We start from the raw sequence: 20,776 nt of genomic DNA, 5'->3' as shown, positions 1-20,776 counted from the left end.
GGTGTGTGAGTGGGACTCAGTGCCACACCAGCTGGTATTAATAGAGGACTGGATTGAATTGACTCTTTCCTGTTGAGTGAGAGGTGCTCAGTTCCACTCCAGCTGGTATTAATAGAGGCCTGGATTTAATTGCCTCTTTCCTGGTATGTGAGTGGGACTCAGTACCACTCCAGCTGGTATTAATAGAGGTCTGGATTGAATTGACTCTTTCCTGGTGCATGACAGGGGCTGAGTACCACTCCAGCTGGTATTCACGGAGACCTGGATTGAATTGCCTCTGAGCTGGTGTGTGATTGGGACTCAGTGCCACACCAGCTTGTATTAATAGAGGTCTGGATTGATTTAGGCTCTTTCCTGGTTAGTGAGTGGGGATCAGTACCACTCCAGCTGGTATTAATAGAGGTCTGGATTGATTTGGCTCTTTGCTGGTGTTTGAGTGGGACTCGGTAACACTGCAGCTGGTATTTATCGAGGTGTGGATTGAATTGGCTCTTCCCTGGTGTGTGAGTGGGACTCAGTACCACTCCAGCTGGTATTCATAGAGGTCTGGATTTAATTGGCTCTTTCCTGGTGCATGAGTGGGACTCGGGTCCACTCCAGCTGGTATTAATAGAGGTCTGGTTTGAATTGACTCTTTCCTGGTGTATGAGTGGGATTCAGGTCCAGTCCAGCTGGTATTAATAGAGGTCTGGTTTGAATTGACTATTTCCTGGTGTATGAGTGGGACTCAGTACCACTCCAGCTGGTATTAATAGAGGTCTGGATTGAATTGACTCTTTCCTGGTGCGTGACAGGGGCTGAGTACCACTCCAGCTGGTATTAATAGAGACCTGGATTGAATTGGCTCTTTCCTGGTGTGTGAGTGGGACTCAGTACCACTCCCAGTGGTATTCATAGAGGTCTGGATTTAATTGGCTCTTACCTGGTGTGTGAGTCGGACTCAGTTCCACTCCAGCTGTTATTAATAGAGGCCTGGTTTGAATTGACGCTTTGCTGGTGTGTGTGAGTGGGACTCAGGTCCACTCCAGCTGGTATTAATAGAGTCCTGGATTGACGTGGCTCTTTCCTGGTGCTTGAGTGGGGCTCAGTACCACTCCAGCTGGTATTTATCGAGGTGTGGATTGAATTGCCTCTTTCCTGTTGTTTGAGTGAGACTCAGTACCACTCCAGCTGGTATTCATGGAGACCTGGATTGAATTGCCTTTTAACTGGTGTGTGATTGGGACTCAGTGCCACACCAGCTTGTATTCATAAAGGTCTGGATTGAATTTCCTATTTCCTGGTGTGTGAGTGGGGCTCAGTGCCACTCCAGCTGGTTTTTATCGAGGCCTGGATTGAATTGCCTCTTTTCTGGTGTGTGAGTGGGACTCAGTACCACTCCAGCTGGTATTAATAGAGGTCTGGATTGATTTAGGCTCTTTCCTGGTGTTTGAGTGGGACTCAGTACCACACCAGCTGGTATTAATAGAGGTCTTGATTGAATTGCATCTTTCCTGGTGTGTGAGTGGGACTCAGTGCCACACCAGCTGGTATTAATAGAGGACTGGATTGAATTGACTCTTGCCTGTTGAGTGAGAGGTGCTCAGTTCCACTCCAGCTGGTATTAATAGAGGCCTGGATTTAATTGCCTCTTTCCTGGTATGTGAGTTCGACTCAGTACCACTCCAGCTGGTATTAATAGAGGTCTGGATTGAATTGGCTCCTTCCTGCTGAGTGAGTGGGGCTCAGTACCACTCCAGCTGGTATTAATAGAGGTCTGGACTGAATTGGCTGCTTCCTGCTGAGTGAGTGGGGCTCAGTACCACTCCAGCTGGTATTAATAGAGATCTGGATTTAATTGGCTCCTCCCTGGTGTGTGAGTGGGGCTCAGTTCCACTCCAGCTGGTATTAATAGAGGCCTGGTTTGAATTGACTCTTTCCGGTGTGTGAGTGGAACTCGGTAACACTGCAGCTGGTTTTTTTCGAGGTGTGGATTGAATTGCCTCTTTCCTGGTGTGTGAGTGGGACTCAGTACCACTCCAGCTGGTATTAATAAAGGACTGGATTGATTTTGCTCTTTCCTGGTGTTTGAGTGAGACTCAGTACCACTCCAGCTGGTATTCAAAGAGACCTGGATTGAATTGCCTCTTAGCTGGTGTGTGAGTGGAACTCAGTACCATTCCAGCTGGTATTAACAGAGGTCTGGATTGATTTGTCTCTTTCCTGGTGTTTGAGTGGGACTCAGTACCACTCCAGCTGGTATTCATAGAGGTCTGGATTGAATTGGCTCTTTCCTGGTGAGTGAGTGGGACTCAGTACCTCTCCAGCTGGTATTAATAGAGATCTGGATTGATTTCGCTCTTTCCTGGTGTTTGCTTGGGACTCAGTACCACTCCAGCTGGTATTCATAGAGATCTGGATTGAATAGGCTCTTTCCTGGTGAGTGAGTGGGGCTCAGTACCACTCCAGCTGGTATTAATAGAGATCTGGATTGAATTGGCTCTTTCCTGGTGTGTGAGTGGGACTCAGTTCCACTCCAGCTGGTATTAATAGAGGCCTGGTTTGAATTGACTCTTTCCTGGTGTGTGAGTGGTACTCAGGTCCACTCCAGCTGGTATTAATAGAGGTCTGGTTTGAATTGACTCTTTCCTGGTGTATGAGTGGGACTCAGGTCCAGTCCAGCTGGTATTAATAGAGGTCTGGTTTGAATTGACTATTTCCTTGTGTATGAGTGGGACTCAGTACCACTCCAGCTGGTATTAATAGAGGTCTGGATTGAATTGACTCTTTCCTGGTGCGTGACAGGGGCTGAGTACCACTCCAGCTGGTATTAATAGAGACCTGGATTGAATTGGCTCTTTCCTGGTGTGTGAGTGGGACTCAGTACCACTCCCAGTGGTATTCATAGAGGTCTGGATTTAATTGGCTCTTACCTGGTGTGTGAGTCGGACTCAGTTCCACTCCAGCTGTTATTAATAGAGTCCTGGATTGACGTGGCTCTTTCCTGGTGCTTGAGTGGGGCTCAGTACCACTCCAGCTGGTATTTATCGAGGTGTGGATTGAATTGCCTCTTTCCTGGTGTTTGAGTGAGACTCAGTACCACTCCAGCTGGTATTCATGGAGACCTGGATTGAATTGCCTTTTAGCTGGTGTGTGATTGGGACTCAGTGCCACACCAGCTTGTATTCATAAAGGTCTGGATTGAATTGCCTATTTCCTGGTGTGTGAGTGGGGCTCAGTGCCACTCCAGCTGGTTTTTATCGAGGCCTGGATTGAATTGCCTCTTTCCTGGTGTGTGAGTGGGACTCAGTACCACTCCAGCTGGTATTAATATAGGTCTGGATTGATTTAGGCTCTTTCCTGGTGTTTGAGTGGGACTCAGTACCACACCAGCTGGTATTAATAGAGGACTGGATTGAATTGACTCTTTCCTGTTGAGTGAGAGGTGCTCAGTTCCACTCCAGCTGGTATTAATAGAGGCCTGGATTTAATTGCCTCTTTCCTGGTATGTGAGTGGGACTCAGTACCACTCCAGCTGGTATTAATAGAGGTCTGGATTGAATTGACTCTTTCCTGGTGCATGATAGGGGCTGAGTACCACTCCAGCTGGTATTCACGGAGACCTGGATTGAATTGCCTCTGAGCTGGTGTGTGATTGGGACTCAGTGCCACACCAGCTTGTATTAATAGAGGTCTGGATTGATTTAGGCTCTTTCCTGGTGTTTGAGTGGGACTCAGTACCACACCAGCTGGTATTAATAGAGGTCTGTATTGATTTGGCTCTTTCCTGGTTAGTGAGTGGGGATCAGTACCACTCCAGCTGGTATTAATAGAGGTCTGGATTGATTTGGCTCTTTGCTGGTGTTTGAGTGGGACTCGGTAACACTGCAGCTGGTATTTATCGAGGTGTGGATTGAATTGGCTCTTCCCTGCTGTGTGAGTGGGACTCAGTACCACTCCAGCTGGTATTCATAGAGGTCTGGATTTAATTGGCTCTTTCCTGGTGCATGAGTGGGACTCAGGTCCACTCCAGCTGGTATTAATAGAGGTCTGGTTTGAATTGACTCTTTCCTGGTGTATGAGTGGGATTCAGGTCCAGTCCAGCTGGTATTAATAGAGGTCTGGTTTGAATTGACTATTTCCTGGTGTATGAGTGGGACTCAGTACCACTCCAGCTGGTATTAATAGAGGTCTGGATTGAATTGACTCTTTCCTGGTGCGTGACAGGGGCTGAGTACCACTCCAGCTGGTATTAATAGAGACCTGGATTGAATTGGCTCTTTCCTGGTGTGTGAGTGGGACTCAGTACCACTCCCAGTGGTATTCATAGAGGTCTGGATTTAATTGGCTCTTACCTGGTGTGTGAGTCGGACTCAGTTCCACTCCAGCTGTTATTAATAGAGGCCTGGTTTGAATTGACGCTTTGCTGGTGTGTGTGAGTGGGACTCAGGTCCACTCCAGCTGGTATTAATAGAGTCCTGGATTGACGTGGCTCTTTCCTGGTGCTTGAGTGGGGCTCAGTACCACTCCAGCTGGTATTTATCGAGGTGTGGATTGAATTGACTCTTTCCTGTTGTTTGAGTGAGACTCAGTACCACTCCAGCTGGTATTCATGGAGACCTGAATTGAATTGCCTTTTAGCTGGTGTGTGATTGGGACTCAGTGCCACACCAGCTTGTATTCATAAAGGTCTGGATTGAATTGCCTATTTCCTGGTGTGTGAGTGGGGCTCAGTGCCACTCCAGCTGGTTTTTATCGAGGCCTGGATTGAATTGCCTCTTTTATGGTGTGTGAGTGGGACTCAGTACCACTCCAGCTGGTATTAATAGAGGTCTGGATTGATTTAGGCTCTTTCCTGGTGTTTGAGTGGGACTCAGTACCACTCCAGCTGGTTTTTATCGAGGCCTGGATTGAATTGCCTCTTTTCTGGTGTGTGAGTGGGACTCAGTACCACACCAGCTGGTATTAATAGAGGTCTTGATTGAATTGCCTCTTTCCTGGTGTGTGAGTGGGGCTCAGTGCCACTCCAGCTGGTTTTTATCGAGGCCTGGATTGAATTGCCTCTTTTCTGGTGTGTGAGTGGGACTCAGTACCACACCAGCTGGTATTAATAGAGGTCTTGATTGAATTGCCTCTTTCCTGGTGTGTGAGTGGGACTCAGTGCCACACCAGCTGGTATTAATAGAGGACTGGATTGAATTGACTCTTGCCTGTTGAGTGAGAGGTGCTCAGTTCCACTCCAGCTGGTATTAATAGAGGCCTGGATTTAATTGCCTCTTTCCTGGTATGTGAGTGGGACTCAGTACCACTCCAGCTGGTATTAATAGAGGTCTGGATTGAATTGGCTCCTTCCTGCTGAGTAAGTGGGGCTCAGTACCACTCCAGCTGGTATTAATAGAGGTCTGGATTGAATTGGCTCCTTCCTGCTGAGTGAGTGGGGCTCAGTACCACTCCAGCTGGTATTAATAGAGGTCTGGACTGAATTGGCTGCTTCCTGCTGAGTGAGTGGGGCTCAGTACCACTCCAGCTGGTATTAATAGAGATCTGGATTTAATTGGCTCCTCCCTGGTGTGTGAGTGGGGCTCAGTTCCACTCCAGCTGGTATTAATAGAGGCCTGGTTTGAATTGACTCTTTCCGGTGTGTGAGTGGAACTCGGTAACACTGCAGCTGGTTTTTTTCGAGGTGTGGATTGAATTGCCTCTTTTCTGGTGTGTGAGTTGGATTCAGTACCACTCCAGCTGGTATTAATAAAGGACTGGATTGATTTTGCTCTTTCCTGGTGTTTGAGTGAGACTCAGTACCACTCCAGCTGGTATTCAAAGAGACCTGGATTGAATTGGCTCTTTCCTGGTGAGTGAGTGGGACTCAGTACCTCTCCAGCTGGTATTAATAGAGATCTGGATTGATTTCGCTCTTTCCTGGTGTTTGAGTGGGACTCAGTACCACTCCAGCTGGTATTCATAGAGATCTGGATTGAATAGGCTCTTTCCTGGTGAGTGAGTGGGGCTCAGTACCACTCCAGCTGGTATTAATAGAGATCTGGATTGATTTGGCTCTTTCCTGGTGTTTGAGTGGGGATCAGTACAACTCCAGCTGGCATTAATAGAGGCCTGCATTGAATTGGCTCTTTCCTGGTGTGTGAGTGGGACTCAGTTCCACTCCAGCTGGTATTAATAGAGGCCTGGTTTGAATTGACTCTTTCCTGGTGTGTGAGTGGTACTCAGTTCCACTCCAGCTGGTATTAATGGAGGCCTGGTTTGAATTGACTCTTTCCTGGTGTGTGAGTGGGGCTCAGTTCCACTCCAGCTGGTATTAATAGAGGCCTGGTTTGAATTGACTCTTTCCTGGTGCATGAGTTGGACTCAGTACCTCTCCAGCTGGTGTTAATAAGAGGTCTGGGTTGAATTGGCTCCTTCCTGTTGATTGCTTGGGGCTCAGTCCCACTCCAGCTGGTATTAATAGAGGTCTGGTTTGAATTGACTCTTTCCTGGTGTATGAGTGGGACTCAGTACCGCTCCAGCTGGTATTAATAGAGGTCTGGATTGAATTGCCTCTTTCCTGGTATTTGAGTGGGACTCAGTACCACTCCAGCTGGTATTAATAGAGGTCTGGATTGAATTGGCTCCTTCCTGCTGAGTAAGTGGGGCTCAGTACCACTCCAGCTGGTATTAATAGAGGTCTGGATTGAATTGGCTCCTTCCTGCTGAGTGAGTGGGGCTCAGTACCACTCCAGCTGGTATTAATAGAGGTCTGGACTGAATTGGCTGCTTCCTGCTGAGTGAGTGGGGCTCAGTACCACTCCAGCTGGTATTAATAGAGATCTGGATTTAATTGGCTCCTCCCTGGTGTGTGAGTGGGGCTCAGTTCCACTCCAGCTGGTATTAATAGAGGCCTGGTTTGAATTGACTCTTTCCGGTGTGTGAGTGGAACTCGGTAACACTGCAGCTGGTTTTTTTCGAGGTGTGGATTGAATTGCCTCTTTCCTGGTGTGTGAGTGGGACTCAGTACCACTCCAGCTGGTATTAATAAAGGACTGGATTGATTTTGCTCTTTCCTGGTGTTTGAGTGAGACTCAGTACCACTCCAGCTGGTATTCAAAGAGACCTGGATTGAATTGCCTCTTAGCTGGTGTGTGAGTGGAACTCAGTACCACTCCAGCTGGTATTAACAGAGGTCTGGATTGATTTGCCTCTTTCCTGGTGTTTGAGTGGGACTCAGTACCACTCCAGCTGGTATTCATAGAGGTCTGGATTGAATTGGCTCTTTCCTGGTGAGTGAGTGGGACTCAGTACCTCTCCAGCTGGTATTAATAGAGATCTGGATTGATTTCGCTCTTTCCTGGTGCTTGCTTGGGACTCAGTACCACTCCAGCTGGTATTCATAGAGATCTGGATTGAATAGGCTCTTTCCTGGTGAGTGAGTGGGGCTCAGTACCACTCCAGCTGGTATTAATAGAGATCTGGATTGAATTGGCTCTTTCCTGGTGTGTGCGTGGGACTCAGTTCCACTCCAGCTGGTATTAATAGAGGCCTGGTTTGAATTGACTCTTTCCTGGTGTGTGAGTGGTACTCAGGTCCACTCCAGCTGGTATTAATAGAGGTCTGGTTTGAATTGACTCTTTCCTGGTGTATGAGTGGGACTCAGGTCCAGTCCAGCTGGTATTAATAGAGGTCTGGTTTGAATTGACTATTTCCTTGTGTATGAGTGGGACTCAGTACCACTCCAGCTGGTATTAATAGAGGTCTGGATTGAATTGACTCTTTCCTGGTGCGTGACAGGGGCTGAGTACCACTCCAGCTGGTATTAATAGAGACCTGGATTGAATTGGCTCTTTCCTGGTGTGTGAGTGGGACTCAGTACCACTCCCAGTGGTATTCATAGAGGTCTGGATTTAATTGGCTCTTACCTGGTGTGTGAGTCGGACTCAGTTCCACTCCAGCTGTTATTAATAGAGTCCTGGATTGACGTGGCTCTTTCCTGGTGCTTGAGTGGGGCTCAGTACCACTCCAGCTGGTATTTATCGAGGTGTGGATTGAATTGCCTCTTTCCTGGTGTTTGAGTGAGACTCAGTACCACTCCAGCTGGTATTCATGGAGACCTGGATTGAATTGCCTTTTAGCTGGTGTGTGATTGGGACTCAGTGCCACACCAGCTTGTATTCATAAAGGTCTGGATTGAATTGCATATTTCCTGGTTTGTGAGTGGGGCTCAGTGCCACTCCAGCTGGTTTTTATCGAGGCCTGGATTGAATTGCCTCTTTCCTGGTGTGTGAGTGGGACTCAGTACCACTCCAGCTGGTATTAATATAGGTCTGTATTGATTTAGGCTCTTTCCTGGTGTTTGAGTGGGACTCAGTACCACACCAGCTGGTATTAATAGAGGTCTGTATTGATTTGGCTCTTTGCTGGTGTTTGAGTGGGACTCAGAACCACTCCAGCTTGTATTAACAGAGGTCTGGATTGAATTGCCTCCTTCCTGGTGTGTGAGTGGGACTCAGTGCCACACCAGCTGGTATTAATAGAGGCCTGGATTGAATTGCCTCTTTCCTGGTATGTGAGTGGGACTCAGTACCACTCCAGCTGGTATTAATAGAGGTCTGGATTGAATTGACTCTTTCCTGGTGCATGACAGGGGCTGAGTACCACTCCAGCTGGTATTCACGGAGACCTGGATTGAATTGCCTCTGAGCTGGTGTGTGATTGGGACTCAGTGCCACACCAGCTTGTATTAATAGAGGCCTGGATTGATTTAGGCTCTTTCCTGGTGTTTGAGTGGGACTCAGTACCACACCAGCTGGTATTAATAGAGGTCTGTATTGATTTGGCTCTTTCCTGGTTAGTGAGTGGGGATCAGTACCACTCCAGCTGGTATTAATAGAGGTCTGGATTGATTTGGCTCTTTGCTGGTGTTTGAGTGGGACTCGGTAACACTGCAGCTGGTATTTATCGAGGTGTGGATTGAATTGGCTCTTCCCTGGTGTGTGAGTGGGACTCAGTACCACTCCAGCTGGTATTCATAGAGGTCTGGATTTAATTGGCTCTTTCCTGGTGCATGAGTGGGACTCAGGTCCACTCCAGCTGGTATTAATAGAGGTCTGGTTTGAATTGACTCTTTCCTGGTGTATGAGTGGGATTCAGGTCCAGTCCAGCTGGTATTAATAGAGGTCTGGTTTGAATTGACTATTTCCTGGTGTATGAGTGGGACTCAGTACCACTCCAGCTGGTATCAATAGAGGTCTGGATTGAATTGACTCTTTCCTGGTGCGTGACAGGGGCTGAGTACCACTCCAGCTGGTATTAATAGAGACCTGGATTGAATTGGCTCTTTCCTGGTGTGTGAGTGGGACTCAGTACCACTCCCAGTGGTATTCATAGAGGTCTGGATTTAATTGGCTCTTACCTGGTGTGTGAGTCGGACTCAGTTCCACTCCAGCTGTTATTAATAGAGGCCTGGTTTGAATTGACGCTTTGCTGGTGTGTGTGAGTGGGACTCAGGTCCACTCCAGCTGGTATTAATAGAGTCCTGGATTGACGTGGCTCTTTCCTGGTGCTTGAGTGGGGCTCAGTACCACTCCAGCTGGTATTTATCGAGGTGTGGATTGAATTGCCTCTTTCCTGTTGTTTGAGTGAGACTCAGTACCACTCCAGCTGGTATTCATGGAGACCTGGATTGAATTGCCTTTTAGCTGGTGTGTGATTGGGACTCAGTGCCACACCAGCTTGTATTCATAAAGGTCTGGATTGAATTGCCTATTTCCTGGTGTGTGAGTGGGGCTCAGTGCCACTCCAGCTGGTTTTTATCGAGGCCTGGATTGAATTGCCTCTTTTCTGGTGTGTGAGTGGGACTCAGTACCACTCCAGCTGGTATTAATAGAGGTCTGGATTGATTTAGGCTCTTTCCTGGTGTTTGAGTGGGACTCAGTACCACACCAGCTGGTATTAATAGAGGTCTGGATTGAATTGCCTCTTTCCTGGTGTGTGAGTGGGACTCAGTGCCACACCAGCTGGTATTAATAGAGGACTGGATTGAATTGACTCTTGCCTGTTGAGTGAGAGGTGCTCAGTTCCACTCCAGCTGGTATTAATAGAGGCCTGGATTTAATTGCCTCTTTCCTGGTATGTGAGTGGGACTCAGTACCACTCCAGCTGGTATTAATAGAGGTCTGGATTGAATTGGCTCCTTCCTGCTGAGTAAGTGGGGCTCAGTACCACTCCAGCTGGTATTAATAGAGGTCTGGATTGAATTGGCTCCTTCCTGCTGAGTGAGTGGGGCTCAGTACCACTCCAGCTGGTATTAATAGAGGTCTGGACTGAATTGGCTGCTTCCTGCTGAGTGAGTGGGGCTCAGTACCACTCCAGCTGGTATTAATAGAGATCTGGATTTAATTGGCTCCTCCCTGGTGTGTGAGTGGGGCTCAGTTCCACTCCAGCTGGTATTAATAGAGGCCTGGTTTGAATTGACTCTTTCCGGTGTGTGAGTGGAACTCGGTAACACTGCAGCTGGTTTTTTTCGAGGTGTGGATTGAATTGCCTCTTTCCTGGTGTGTGAGTTGGATTCAGTACCACTCCAGCTGGTATTAATAAAGGACTGGATTGATTTTGCTCTTTCCTGGTGTTTGAGTGAGACTCAGTACCACTCCAGCTGGTATTCAAAGAGACCTGGATTTAATTGCCTCTTAGCTGGTGTGTGAGTGGGACTCAGTACCACTCCAGCTGGTATTAACAGAGGTCTGGATTGATTTGCCTCTTTCCTGGTGTTTGAGTGGGACTCAGTACCACTCCAGCTGGTATTCATAGAGGTCTGGATTGAATTGGCTCTTTCCTGGTGAGTGAGTGGGACTCAGTACCTCTCCAGCTGGTATTAATAGAGATCTGGATTGATTTCGCTCTTTCCTGGTGTTTGAGTGGGACTCAGTACCACTCCAGCTGGTATTCATAGAGATCTGGATTGAATAGGCTCTTTCCTGGTGAGTGAGTGGGGCTCAGTACCACTCCAGCTGGTATTAATAGAGATCTGGATTGATTTGGCTCTTTCCTGGTGTTTGAGTGGGGATCAGTACAACTCCAGCTGGCATTAATAGAGGCCTGCATTGAATTGGCTCTTTCCTGGTGTGTGAGTGGGACTCAGTTCCACTCCAGCTGGTATTAATAGAGGCCTGGTTTGAATTGACTCTTTCCTGGTGTGTGAGTGGTACTCAGTTCCACTCCAGCTGGTATTAATGGAGGCCTGGTTTGAATTGACTCTTTCCTGGTGTGTGAGTGGGGCTCAGTTCCACTCCAGCTGGTATTAATAGAGGCCTGGTTTGAATTGACTCTTTCCTGGTGCATGAGTTGGACTCAGTACCTCTCCAGCTGGTGTTAATAAGAGGTCTGGGTTGAATTGGCTCCTTCCTGTTGATTGCTTGGGGCTCAGTCCCACTCCAGCTGGTATTAATAGAGGTCTGGTTTGAATTGACTCTTTCCTGGTGTATGAGTGGGACTCAGTACCGCTCCAGCTGGTATTAATAGAGGTCTGGATTGAATTGCCTCTTTCCTGGTATGTGAGTGGGACTCAGTACCACTCCAGCTGGTATTAATAGAGGTCTGGATTGAATTGGCTCCTTCCTGCTGAGTGAGTGGGGCTCAGTACCACTCCAGCTGGTATTAATAGAGGTCTGGACTGAATTGGCTGCTTCCTGCTGAGTGAGTGGGGCTCAGTACCACTCCAGCTGGTATTAATAGAGATCTGGACTGAATTGGCTGCTTCCTGCTGAGTGAGTGGGGCTCAGTACCACTCCAGCTGGTATTAATAGAGATCTGGATTTAATTGGCTCCTCCCTGGTGCGTGAGTGGGGCTCAGTTCCACTCCAGCTGGTATTAATAGAGGCCTGGTTTGAATTGACTCTTTCCGGTGTGTGAGTGGAACTCGGTAACACTGCAGCTGGTTTTTTTCGAGGTTTGGATTGAATTGCCTCTTTCCTGGTGTGTGAGTGGGACTCAGTACCACTCCAGCTGGTATTAATAAAGGACTGGATTGATTTTGCTCTTTCCTGGTGTTTGAGTGAGACTCAGTACCACTCCAGCTGGTATTCAAAGAGACCTGGATTGAATTGCCTCTTAGCTGGTGTGTGAGTGGAACTCAGTACCACTCCAGCTGGTATTAACAGAGGTCTGGATTGATTTGCCTCTTTCCTGGTGTTTGAGTGGGACTCAGTACCACTCCAGCTGGTATTCATAGAGGTCTGGATTGAATTGGCTCTTTCCTGGTGAGTGAGTGGGACTCAGTACCTCTCCAGCTGGTATTAATAGAGATCTGGATTGATTTCGCTCTTTCCTGGTGTTTGCTTGGGACTCAGTACCACTCCAGCTGGTATTCATAGAGATCTGGATTGAATAGGCTCTTTCCTGGTGAGTGAGTGGGGCTCAGTACCACTCCAGCTGGTATTAATAGAGATCTGGATTGAATTGGCTCTTTCCTGGAGTGTGAGTGGGACTCAGTTCCACTCCAGCTGGTATTAATAGAGGCCTGGTTTGAATTGACTCTTTCCTGGTGTGTGAGTGGTACTCAGGTCCACTCCAGCTGGTATTAATAGAGGTCTGGTTTGAATTGACTCTTTCCTGGTGTATGAGTGGGACTCAGGTCCAGTCCAGCTGGTATTAATAGAGGTCTGGTTTGAATTGACTATTTCCTGGTGTATGAGTGGGACTCAGTACCACTCCAGCTGGTATTAATAGAGGTCTGGATTGAATTGACTCTTTCCTGGTGCGTGACAGGGGCTGAGTACCACTCCAGCTGGTATTAATAGAGACCTGGATTGAATTGGCTCTTTCCTGGTGTGTGAGTGGGACTCAGTACCACTCCCAGTGGTATTCATAGAGGTCTGGATTTAATTGGCTCTTACCTGGTGTGTGAGTCGGACTCAGTTCCACTCCAGCTGTTATTAATAGAGTCCTGGATTGACGTGGCTCTTTCCTGGTGCTTGAGTGGGGCTCAGTACCACTCCAGCTGGTATTTATCGAGGTGTGGATTGAATTGCCTCTTTCCTGGTGTTTGAGTGAGACTCAGTACCACTCCAGCTGGTATTCATGGAGACCTGGATTGAATTGCCTTTTAGCTGGTGTGTGATTGGGACTCAGTGCCACACCAGCTTGTATTCATAAAGGTCTGGATTGAATTGCCTATTTCCTGGTTTGTGAGTGGGGCTCAGTGCCACTCCAGCTGGTTTTTATCGAGGCCTGGATTGAATTGCCTCTTTCCTGGTGTGTGAGTGGGACTCAGTACCACTCCAGCTGGTATTAATAGAGGTCTGGATTGATTTAGGCTCTTTCCTGGTGTTTGAGTGGGACTCAGTACCACACCAGCTGGTATTAATAGAGGTCTGTGTTGATTTGGCTCTTTGCTGGTGTTTGAGTGGGACTCAGAACCACTCCAGCTTGTATTAACAGAGGTCTGGATTGAATTGCCTCCTTCCTGGTGTGTGAGTGGGACTCAGTGCCACACCAGCTGGTATTAATAGAGGACTGGATTGAATTGACTCTTTCCTGTTGAGTGAGAGGTGCTCAGTTCCACTCCAGCTGGTATTAATAGAGGCCTGGATTTAATTGCCTCTTTCCTGGTATGTGAGTGGGACTCAGTACCACTCCAGCTGGTACTAATAGAGGTCTGGATTGAATTGACTCTTTCCTGGTGCGTGACAGTGGCTGAGTACCACTCCAGCTGGTATTCACGGAGACCTGGATTGAATTGCCTCTGAGCTGGTGTGTGATTGGGACTCAGTGCCACACCAGCTTGTATTAATAGAGGTCTGGATTGATTTAGGCTCTTTCCTGGTGTTTGAGTGGGACTCAGTACCACACCAGCTGGTATTAATAGAGGTCTGTATTGATTTGGCTCTTTCCTGGTTAGTGAGTGGGGATCAGTACCACTCCAGCTGGTATTAATAGAGGTCTGGATTGATTTGGCTCTTTGCTGGTGTTTGAGTGGGACTCGGTAACACTGCAGCTGGTATTTATCGAGGTGTGGATTGAATTGGCTCTTCCCTGGTGTGTGAGTGGGACTCAGTACCACTCCAGCTGGTATTCATAGAGGTCTGGATTTAATTGGCTCTTTCCTGGTGCATGAGTGGGACTCAGGTCCACTCCAGCTGGTATTAATAGAGGTCTGGTTTGAATTGACTCTTTCCTGGTGTATGAGTGGGATTCAGGTCCAGTCCAGCTGGTATTAATAGAGGTCTGGTTTGAATTGACTATTTCCTGGTGTATGAGTGGGACTCAGTACCACTCCAGCTGGTATTAATAGAGGTCTGGATTGAATTGACTCTTTCCTGGTGCGTGACAGGGGCTGAGTACCACTCCAGCTGGTATTAATAGAGACCTGGATTGAATTGGCTCTTTCCTGGTGTGTGAGTGGGACTCAGTACCACTCCCAGTGGTATTCATAGAGGTCTGGATTTAATTGGCTCTTACCTGGTGTGTGAGTCGGACTCAGTTCCACTCCAGCTGTTATTAATAGAGGCATGGTTTGAATTGACGCTTTGCTGGTGTGTGTGAGTGGGACTCAGGTCCACTCCAGCTGGTATTAATAGAGTCCTGGATTGACGTGGCTCTTTCCTGGTGCTTGAGTGGGGCTCAGTACCACTCCAGCTGGTATTTATCGAGGTGTGGATTGAATTGCCTCTTTCCTGTTGTTTGAGTGAGACTCAGTACCACTCCAGCTGGTATTCATGGAGACCTGGATTGAATTGCCTTTTAGCTGGTGTGTGATTGGGACTCAGTGCCACACCAGCTTGTATTCATAAAGGTCTGGATTGAATTGCCTATTTCCTGGTGTGTGAGTGGGGCTCAGTGCCACTCCAGCTGGTTTTTATCGAGGCCTGGATTGAATTGCCTCTTTTCTGGTGTGTGAGTGGGACTCAGTACCACTCCAGCTGGTATTAATAGAGGTCTGGATTGAATTGCCTCTTTCCTGGTGTGTGAGTGGGACTCAGTGCAACACCAGCTGGTATTAATAGAGGACTGGATTGAATTGACTCTTGCCAGTTGAGTGAGAGGTGCTCAGTTCCACTCCAGCTGGTATTAATAGAGGCCTGGATTTAATTGCCTCTTTCCTGGTATGTGAGTGGGACTCAGTACCACTCCAGCTGGTATTAATAGAGGTCTGGATTGAATTGGCTCCTTCCTGCTGAGTAAGTGGGGCTCAGTACCACTCCAGCTGGTATTAATAGAGGTCTGGATTGAATTGGCTCCTTCCTGCTGAGTGAGTGGGGCTCAGTACCACTCCAGCTGGTATTAATAGAGGTCTGGACTGAATTGGCTGCTTCCTGCTGAGTGAGTGGGGCTCAGTACCACTCCAGCTGGTATTAATAGAGATCTGGATTTATTGGCTCCTCCCTGGTGTGTGAGTGGGGCTCAGTTCCACTCCAGCTGGTATTAATAGAGGCCTGGTTTGAATTGACTCTTTCCGGTGTGTGAGTGGAACTCGGTAACACTGCAGCTGGTTTTTTTCGAGGTGTGGATTGAATTGCCTCTTTCCTGGTGTGTGAGTTGGATTCAGTACCACTCCAGCTGGTATTAATAAAGGACTGGATTGATTTTGCTCTTTCCTGGTGTTTGAGTGAGACTCAGTACCACTCCAGCTGGTATTCAAAGAGACCTGGATTTAATTGCCTCTTAGCTGGTGTGTGAGTGGGACTCAGTACCACTCCAGCTGGTATTAACAGAGGTCTGGATTGATTTGCCTCTTTCCTGGTGTTTGAGTGGGACTCAGTACCACTCCAGCTAGTATTCATAGAGGTCTGGATTGAATTGGCTCTTTCCTGGTGAGTGAGTGGGACTCAGTACCTCTCCAGCTGGTATTAATAGAGATCTGGATTGATTTCGCTCTTTCCTGGTGTTTGAGTGGGACTCAGTACCACTCCAGCTGGTATTCATAGAGATCTGGATTGAATAGGCTCTTTCCTGCTGAGTGAGTGGGGCTCAGTACCACTCCAGCTGGTATTAATAGAGATCTGGATTGATTTGGCTCTTTCCTGGTGTTTGAGTGGGGATCAGTACAACTCCAGCTGGCATTAATAGAGGCCTGCATTGAATTGGCTCTTTCCTGGTGTGTGAGTGGGACTCAGTTCCACTCCAGCTGGTATTAATAGAGGCCTGGTTTGAATTGACTCTTTCCTGGTGTGTGAGTGGTACTCAGTTCCACTCCAGCTGGTATTAATGGAGGCCTGGTTTGAATTGACTCTTTCCTGGTGTGTGAGTGGGGCTCATTTCCACTCCAGCTGGTATTAATAGAGGCCTGGTTTGAATTGACTCTTTCCTGGTGCATGAGTTGGACTCAGTACCTCTCCAGCTGGTGTTAATAAGAGGTCTGGGTTGAATTGGCTCCTTCCTGTTGATTGCTTGGGGCTCAGTCCCACTCCAGCTGGTATTAATAGAGGTCTGGTTTGAATTGACTCTTTCCTGGTGTATGAGTGGGACTCAGTACCGCTCCAGCTGGTATTAATAGAGGTCTGGATTGAATTGACTCTTTCCTGGTGCGTGACAGGGGCTGAGTACCACTCCAGCTGGTATTCACGGAGACCTGGATTGAATTGCCTCTTAGCTGGTGTGTGATTGGGACTCAGTGCCACACCAGCTTGTATTAATAGAGGTCTGGATTGATTTAGGCTCTTTCCTGGTGTTTGAGTGGGACTCAGTACCACACCAGCTGGTATTAATAGAGGTCTGTATTGATTTGGCTCTTTCCTGGTTAGTGAGTGGGGATCAGTACCACTCCAGCTGGTATTAATAGAGGTCTGGATTGATTTGGCTCTTTGCTGGTGTTTGAGTGGGACTCGGTAACACTGCAGCTGGTATTTATCGAGGTGTGGATTGAATTGGCTCTTCCCTGGTGTGTGAGTGGGACTCAGTACCACTCCAGCTGGTATTCATAGAGGTCTGGATTTAATTGGCTCTTTCCTGGTGCATGAGTGGGACTCAGGTCCACTCCAGCTGGTATTAATAGAGGTCTGGTTTGAATTGACTCTTTCCTGGTGTATGAGTGGGACTCAGGTCCAGTCCAGCTGTTATTAATGGAGGTCTGGTTCGAATTGGCTCTTTCCTGGTGTATGTGTGGGACTCAGTACCACTCCAGCTGGTATTAATAGAGGTCTGGATTGAATTGACTCTTTCCTGGTGTGTGAGTGGGACTCAGTACCACTCCAGCTGGTATTCATAGAGACCTGGATTGAATTGGCTCTTACCTGGTGTGTGAGTCGGACTCAGTTCCACTCCAGCTGTTATTAATAGAGGCCTGGTTTGAATTGACGCTTTGCTGGTGTGTGTGAGTGGGACTCAGGTCCACTCCAGCTGGTATTAATAGAGTCCTGGATTGACGTGGCTCTTTCCTGGTGCTTGACTGGGGCTCAGTACCACTCCAGCTGGTATTTATCGAGGTGTGGATTGAATTGCCTCTTTCCTGGTGTTTGAGTGAAACTCAGTACCACTCCAGCTGGTATTCATGGAGACCTGGATTGAATTGCCTCTTAGCTGGTGTGTGATTGGGACTCAGTGCCACACCAGCTTGTATTCATAGAGGTCTGGATTGAATTGCCTATTTCCTGGTGTGTGAGTGGTCTCAGTGCCACTCCAGCTGGTTTTTATCGAGGCCTGGATTGAATTGCCTCTTTCCTGGTGTGTGAGTGGGACTCAGTACCACTCCAGCTGGTATTAATAGAGGTCTGGATTGATTTAGGCTCTTTCCTGGTGTTTGAGTGGGACTCAGTACCACACCAGGTGGTATTAATAGAGGTCTGTATTGATTTGGCTCTTTCCTGGTTAGTGAGTGGGGATCAGTACCACTCCAGCTTGTATTAACAGAGGTCTGAATTGAATTGCCTCTTTCCTGGTGTGTGAGTGGGGCTCAGTACCACACCAGCTGGTATTAGTAGAGGACTGGATTGAATTGACTCTTTCCTGTTGATTGAGAGGTGCTCAGTTCCACTCCAGCTGGTATTAATAGAGGCCTGGATTTAATTGCCTCTTTCCTGGTATGTGAGTGGGACTCAGTACCACTCCAGCTGGTATTAATAGAGGTCTGGATTTAATTGGCTCTTTCCTGGTGTGTGAGTGGGACTCAGTTCCACTCCAGCTGGTATTAATAGAGGCCTGGTTTGAATTGACTCTTTCTGGTGTGTGAGTGGAACTCGGTAACACTGCAGCTGGTATTTATCGAGGTGTGGATTGAATTGCCTCTTTCCTGGTGTGTGAGTGGGACTCAGTACCACTCCAGCTGGTATTAATAAAGGACTGGATTGATGTTGCTCTTTCCTGGTGTTTGAGTGAAACTCAGTACCACTCCAGCTGGTGTTAATAAGAGGTCTGGATTGAATTGACTCTTTACTGGTGAGTGAGTGGGACTCAGTACCACTCCAGCTGGTATTCATAGAGGTCTGGATTGAATTGGCTCTTTCCTGGTGAGTGAGTGGGACTCAGTACCTCTCCAGCTGGTATTAATAGAGATCTGGATTGAATTGGCTCTTGCCTGATGTGTGAGTGGGGATCAGTACAACTCCAGCTGGTATTAATAGAGGCCTGCATTGAATTGGCTCTTTCCTGGTGTTTCAGTGAGACTCAGTACCACTCCAGCTGGTAGAAACAGAGATCTGGATTTAATTGGCTCTTTCCTGGTGTGTGAGTGGGACTCAGTTCCACTCCAGCTGGTATTAATAGAGGCCTGGTTTGAATTGACTCTTGCCTGGTGTTTGGGTGGGGCTCAGTACCACTCCAGCTGGTATTAATAGAGGTCTGGATTGAAATGACTTTTTCCTGGTGTGTGAGTGAGACTCAGTTCCACTCCAACTGGTATTAATAGTGGCCTGGATTAAATTGCCTCTTTCCTGGTGTGTGCGTGGGACTCAGTACCACTCCAGCTGGGATTAATTGAGGCCTGGATTGAATTGCCTCTTTCCTGGTGTGTGAGTGGGACTCAGTAGCACTCCAGCTGGTATTAATAGAGGTCTGGATTGAATTGACTCTTTCCTGGTGCGTGACAGGGGCTGAGTACCACTCCAGCTGGTATTCACGGAGACCTGGATTGAATTGCCTCTTAGCTGGTGTGTGATTGGGACTCAGTGCCACACCAGCTTGTATTAATAGAGGTCTGGATTGATTTAGGCTCTTTCCTGGTGTTTGAGTGGGACTCAGTACCACACCAGCTGGTATTAATAGAGGTCTGTATTGATTTGGCTCTTTCCTGGTTAGTGAGTGGGGATCAGTACCACTCCAGCTGGTATTAATAGAGGTCTGGATTGATTTGGCTCTTTGCTGGTGTTTGAGTGGGACTCGGTAACACTGCAGCTGGTATTTATCGAGGTGTGGATTGAATTGGCTCTTCCCTGGTGTGTGAGTGGGACTCAGTACCACTCCAGCTGGTATTCATAGAGGTCTGGATTTAATTGGCTCTTTCCTGGTGCATGAGTGGGACTCAGGTCCACTCCAGCTGGTATTAATAGAGGTCTGGTTTGAATTGACTCTTTCCTGGTGTATGAGTGGGACTCAGGTCCAGTCCAGCTGTTATTAATGGAGGTCTGGTTCGAATTGGCTCTTTCCTGGTGTATGTGTGGGACTCAGTACCACTCCAGCTGGTATTAATAGAGGTCTGGATTGAATTGACTCTTTCCTGGTGTGTGAGTGGGACTCAGTACCACTCCAGCTGGTATTCATAGAGACCTGGATTGAATTGGCTCTTACCTGGTGTGTGAGTCGGACTCCGTTCCACTCCAGCTGTTATTAATAGAGGCCTGGTTTGAATTGACGCTTTGCTGGTGTGTGTGAGTGGGACTCAGGTCCACTCCAGCTGGTATTAATAGAGTCCTGGATTGACGTGGCTCTTTCCTGGTGCTTGACTGGGGCTCAGTACCACTCCAGCTGGTATTTATCGAGGTGTGGATTGAATTGCCTCTTTCCTGGTGTTTGAGTGAAACTCAGTACCACTCCAGCTGGTATTCATGGAGACCTGGATTGAATTGCCTCTTAGCTGGTGTGTGATTGGGACTCAGTGCCACACCAGCTTGTATTCATAGAGGTCTGGATTGAATTGCCTATTTCCTGGTGTGTGAGTGGTCTCAGTGCCACTCCAGCTGGTTTTTATCGAGGCCTGGATTGAATTGCCTCTTTCCTGGTGTGTGAGTGGGACTCAGTACCACTCCAGCTGGTATTAATAGAGGTCTGGATTGATTTAGGCTCTTTCCTGGTGTTTGAGTGGGACTCAGTACCACACCAGGTGGTATTAATAGAGGTCTGTATTGATTTGGCTCTTTCCTGGTTAGTGAGTGGGGATCAGTACCACTCCAGCTTGTATTAACAGAGGTCTGAATTGAATTGCCTCTTTCCTGGTGTGTGAGTGGGGCTCAGTACCACACCAGCTGGTATTAGTAGAGGACTGGATTGAATTGACTCTTTCCTGTTGATTGAGAGGTGCTCAGTTCCACTCCAGCTGGTATTAATAGAGGCCTGGATTTAATTGCCTCTTTCCTGGTATGTGAGTGGGACTCAGTACCACTCCAGCTGGTATTAATAGAGGTCTGGATTTAATTGGCTCTTTCCTGGTGTGTGAGTGGGACTCAGTTCCACTCCAGCTGGTATTAATAGAGGCCTGGTTTGAATTGACTCTTTCTGGTGTGTGAGTGGAACTCGGTAACACTGCAGCTGGTATTTATCGAGGTGTGGATTGAATTGCCTCTTTCCTGGTGTGTGAGTGGGACTCAGTACCACTCCAGCTGGTATTAATAAAGGACTGGATTGATGTTGCTCTTTCCTGGTGTTTGAGTGAAACTCAGTACCA

The sequence above is a fragment of the Heterodontus francisci genome, unplaced genomic scaffold (genome assembly GCF_036365525.1).
Source record: "Heterodontus francisci isolate sHetFra1 unplaced genomic scaffold, sHetFra1.hap1 HAP1_SCAFFOLD_200, whole genome shotgun sequence".
In the NCBI taxonomy this organism is placed as follows: domain Eukaryota; kingdom Metazoa; phylum Chordata; class Chondrichthyes; order Heterodontiformes; family Heterodontidae; genus Heterodontus; species Heterodontus francisci.
Note: the sequence above shows the minus strand (reverse complement) of the source record.